This window comes from Nicotiana tabacum, chromosome 12, assembly GCF_000715075.1.
Source record: "Nicotiana tabacum cultivar K326 chromosome 12, ASM71507v2, whole genome shotgun sequence".
NCBI lineage: Eukaryota > Viridiplantae > Streptophyta > Magnoliopsida > Solanales > Solanaceae > Nicotiana > Nicotiana tabacum.
The window spans coordinates 57,184,166-57,189,266 of NC_134091.1; the positions used below are offsets into that span (position 1 = coordinate 57,184,166).

Genomic DNA, 5,101 nt, shown 5'->3' on the forward strand with positions numbered 1-5,101 from the left:
CTGGGAGACCACTAGGTGATTATGCTAGACCGGTCTACAATCAAGGCTTATAAAGTGTTAGACCACCTCTAATTGCAGCTAACAATTTTGAGTTGAAGCAAGGTTGCTTCAAACCATTCAGAATTGTTGTGTCTTCATAGGGAAGCCAAACGAAGATCCAAATACACATCTAATGGACTTAGAAGAGATTATAAACACTTTTCAATATAATGGTGTATCACGAGATGCAGTGTACTCAAGGGCACTCCCCTTCACACTCAAAGATGATGCAAAACAGTGGCTTCGAAGTTTACCCACAGGATCGATTAGAACATCGGAGGATATGACCAGAAAATTTCTTGATAAATATTTCTCATCAGCTAAGACGGGCAAGTTTAGAAGAGAAATCCATAACTTATGCCAGAAAGAGACTGAAACTGTTTTTGAAGAATGGGAGAGGTTTAAGGAAATTGTTCAGAAGTGTCAACATAGCGGAATTGAACTCTGGATACAACTCCAGGACTTTTGGGATGGATTGACATCGGCCTCACGTAGAACATTGAGCAATGCAGTCGGAGGCCCGTTGATGAAGAAGACTCCAGAGGAGATAGTCATAATTCTTTATAAGTAGTCTGAACATGCAAATCAATGGCCCTCTGAGAGTGCTGAAAGAAGAAGATCAATCGGTGTTCACCAAGGTGATGCTAACACATCTACGCAGGTACAACTTGATGCTATGGCCAAAGAAATAAGAAAGCTGACCTTAGTCTCGATACAAAATGAGCCTCACACAGTTTGTGATATATGTGAAAGAGGACACCCTACTCATGAGTGTCAAGCCTCAACTGAGGAAGTGAATTTGTGGGAAACTACAATTTTAATGAAATGGGTCAGAGGCACCCTTGTTTATCATGGAGTTCTCCTGGGGGGGTAATGTGAATGCTTGACAACAAAATACATCTAGACCCCAGGGACATGGAGCTCCAGCATACCAAAATCAGTAGAGGTAGTAATTTCAGCCTCAACTGCACATTCATCCTTGTCTAGAGGATCTGATGAAAGCTTTCATTATCAAGACAGATGAGAGGCTGGACGCCTATGGAGCAGCTATCAAAGAATTGGGAACATCTTTTCGAAACCTGGAGAGACAAGTGAGACAGATTGCAGCAGTATTATCTGAGAGGGCTCCAGGAACTCTCCATGCTGATACTAAGAGAAATCCTAAAAAACAGTGAATGATGTAACCTTGAGAAGTGGGCAAGTGATGAAAGATCCCACCCCGATCCAAAAATATGTGATACTTGAAAAAGAAAGTGTGGAGCAACTGAAGAATGATGTTGATAAAAAGAAGGAGGGTCAGATAAAAGCTGAGAAAAATAAGAAGGGGAAAACTTCAAGAAGGGAGGAACATGATGAGAGCGAGCATATGCTTGCTTTACCTTTCCCCCAAAAGCTATATAGATAAAAGCTGGACAAGTAGTTTGGGAGATTTCTGGATGTGCTGAAAAAAGGTTTATGTAAACTTACCATTCATAGAAGTGCTCTCAAAAATGCCTGCTTATGCCAAATTGTTGAAGAAAATCCTGACAAAGAAGAGAAAGATAGAAGAGACTTCAGTGGTCAAGCTCACAGAGCATTGCAGCGCGATATTGCAAAATAAACTCCCACAAAAGTGTGGAGATCCAGGGAGTTTTACTATACCTTGCTCTTTAGGAACTATTAATTTTGATAAGTCTTTATGTGATTATGGTGCCTCAATTAATTTAATGCCTCTATCTATTTATAGGAAAGTACATAAGGAGATTGGAGAGATAAGGTCTGCACCCATATCTTTGCAGCTGGCAAACCAAACGACTATAATACCCGAGGGAATAGTGGAAGATGTGTTAGTTCGGGTGGATAAGTTCGTATTTTCTGTGGATTTTATAGTGATGAATATGGAGGAAACTAAGAAGGTCCCCCTCATCCTAGGAAGATCATTCTTAGCGACGGGTAGAGCTATATTAGATATACACGAGAGAAAACTCATGCTTAGAGTGGGTAAGGAGACTGTGACTTTTGAGATGAATGTAGAAAGGGGGGACAAAAGGAAAAACCAGCTGCAATTGTTGAGTGGAAAGTGAAGGGTTAGAATGAGAAGGGCGCAGTGAGCGAGAAAGATAAGTGTGGGGTGTACCCCTAAAAAGGCTGAGAAGAAGATGTCTGCATGGATATGTGCATTAGTTCGAAGGTGAGGAATGGAGCCCGACTTCAACTCAGACCCCGACTAGATGTTCAGGGAAGTTTATTTTACCTTATGTTTTTTAATTGTGTGTCATGGGGACATGTCACAACTTAAAGTGTAGGGTGGGGGATATGTTGTATGTATGTATGTATATTAATTTTCTTATTGTTAGTTGTAGTAGTGAGAGATAGAAAAAAGAAGAAGCATAAATCATAAAAAATTTAAAAAAATTTATTTTTCCCGACGATGGATATTATTGCCAGGTTTCTTGAGGGATTAAAGTCGGAAAAAAAAGACAAAAAGATTTTAATTTTTGTAGGTAGTGTAATAATTCCCTCTTGGTTTTTCTTTGTGTCGCGGTTCTTTTTCAAGGGTTTTGTTTGAACTGGGTGTAGTTAGTTTTTGTTTTGTAGAGTAGTATGAAACCTTGTGCTGTGATTTGAATTGAAAGCAATATCTCTTGATCTTATTATTCCTTGAGAATAGTAAGTGCTTTAGTTGTGACGCTTAGGCTCAGTTTTAGACTCTTGTATAAGTACCTTGAATTGTATGATCTTAACTTTGCTTAACTGCTTTGACTAGAGTGTTTTGATAGTCCAATACTGAGTGAGTTATGTGCCAGGTGTGTGTGAGGTCTAGTGTATTCTGTGCATTGTATTTGATGTCTAGAACTTGCCTTGTGTGTTTGCAAAGTGAAATAGTAGTTTTATTCAGTCTTGGAAGTGATTTAGGTATTTCTTTGTTGAGCGAGTTATAAGCTTTTACCCACCTAATTGTTATGTATCGTAGCTAACCCCTTTGGGCCTGTAATCCTATTTCTTTGGCAACTACAGTACAAGCCTTACCCATTTGATTGAATTGACCATCTATTTGAACTTTTACCTCTCGTGGTTACTTGAATTTGTTATGAACTTTGTAAAAAGAAAAGTGTGGGGTGGTTGGTTTGGATTTAGAGTGGAATTATTGAAATAAGGAAGAAGGTGCACTGTTTTGAAAAAGTAAGAGCTACTTGAATTGAAAAAGAAAAAAAGCTAATTGTATGATTGTGAAAAATGTTCCTTGATAGTGGTAACTTGATGTAATTGAGCTTAAACAAGTAGGGAGTTAATGTATATTGATGTGAAGGTGGAGTTTTTGTTTGACATAAGTGTGGAGTTTTGAATGGTTAATTGCATGTATTAAAGTGCTTAGGGAGGTGTAGTCACTCTTATATCTAAATATATCATACCCATGCCGCAGCCTACATTACAACCAATTAAAGTCCTATTTGATCCTTGACTGAATGAGCTTAATTAGCAGAGTAGTACACTACGGGCAAGCCTATGGTACGTCTTTTGTGGCATATGAATGTTACTTCTGATAGTGAGTGAATTCTTTCTATCTTGAGTTCCTAATTATTCTTAAATTGCATTGTGTATGGAACTACTCTCTATTGTTGTGTGAGGGCACTTGATTCATGAAGGAAAGGTAATATCGTTGACCTCTGTGCTAGAGTAAGTGAGCGAGTTATAAATAATACGTTGTGCTTTTGAGTCACATTTTGAGTCTAGGATGTTACGGTATTGTGCTTATGATGTTTTAAATATTATTGGTGTGACGAGTTATGAGAGTGGTTGATAAAGGTCGTATCTATATGAAAGTATAGTTTGATTGCTCGAGGACGAGTAATGGTTTAAGTGTGGGGTGTTGATGGCAGGCTATAATCTCGTATTTTAGTCACTTATTACACTCTAATTTACTGTACTTTATACATGTTTGAGCTTTAATTGATAGTATTTTGCACTTATTGTGTGTTTTATACCTTGTAGGAGTGATTCCAAACTATGTAGATATTGTGGAGCTAATTCGAGCTATTTGAAGCTTTGAAGTCTGAGTAAAAGCCCAAGGGATTAAGCCGGGATCGTGTTCGAGGGTCGAGGACCAATTCTGGACATCAAAAATCGAAGTTTGAACCGCACTCTAAGAATTTCCCACTGCCGCAGCGCGTGAGGCGTCGCGTGGGGCGCCACGCTTGTACAAATTCCTAGTGTCTGTCAGAACTTGGCTCTCTGAATTTCCCCACTAATACCCCACATGGCGCGTCGCCCCATGCAGCGCGCCTGTGCAATTTTTACAGATTAAATGCCCTATTTCGGCTAGGAGAAGGTGGTTTCGTCTAGGCCCGACCCTACTTGGTATAAATACATGGAAAAATATTATTTTCTATACTTTTGACACATATTCGACCTAAGGAGGATAAGGAGGAGTTGGAAGAACATGAGTACAAGGATTTCATCATTCCTTCCTCACTCAAGACCCGAGATTGGATTGAATTTATATTTTCGTATACTTTAACTTTATTTGTGATGAATTGTTCCATGTCTATGGAGTAGTTCTCTTTAGGGTTTGATATATTGATGATTGTTTGTGAATTATAACTCTAGTTTTTATGTATTGAAGCATTTTTGAATGATTTAATCGTTGCATCTATATTCACTTGTTCATGCAATCGAGAGAGGCATAACTTGGGATATCTTTGCACTATATTGTTGGTTGAGTTTATTAATTCTTCTTAGTAATCGAAAGAGGCTAGTTGAATCATTGATTAAACCTAGTTAGGAGGATAATCGAGAGAGGTGCTCCTAAAGACCAATCCACTACGCATTCTTGCATATCTTCACGTGCTTGAATTGGTTCATCTTGAAAGGTTAAGACTTAACCGAGAGAGGAGTTTTGCCAAACGTTTGAACAAATAATTGAGTGAATTCGAGAGACTCACTTGAATATTAGAAGTGAATTATCTAGAGTTAGATTCCAAACAATTATCTTGCACCTATCCCATCAAAACCTTATCTTCTCCCATTGATAACCTTCTTTACTTGATCCTTGGTGCGATTGTCATTAGTCAATTGCGTTAGA

The 5,101-nt window shown here is 38.5% G+C and overlaps 1 non-coding gene across 1 annotated transcript; it reads right to left on the reverse strand.

Moving 5' to 3' along the window:
- Positions 1-370: 370 nt before the first annotated feature.
- On the reverse strand, positions 371-477 carry LOC142167712 (small nucleolar RNA R71). Its single transcript, XR_012697799.1, has one exon. It is a non-coding gene; the product is annotated as a small nucleolar RNA R71 (small nucleolar RNA).
- Positions 478-5,101: the final 4,624 nt, after the last annotated feature.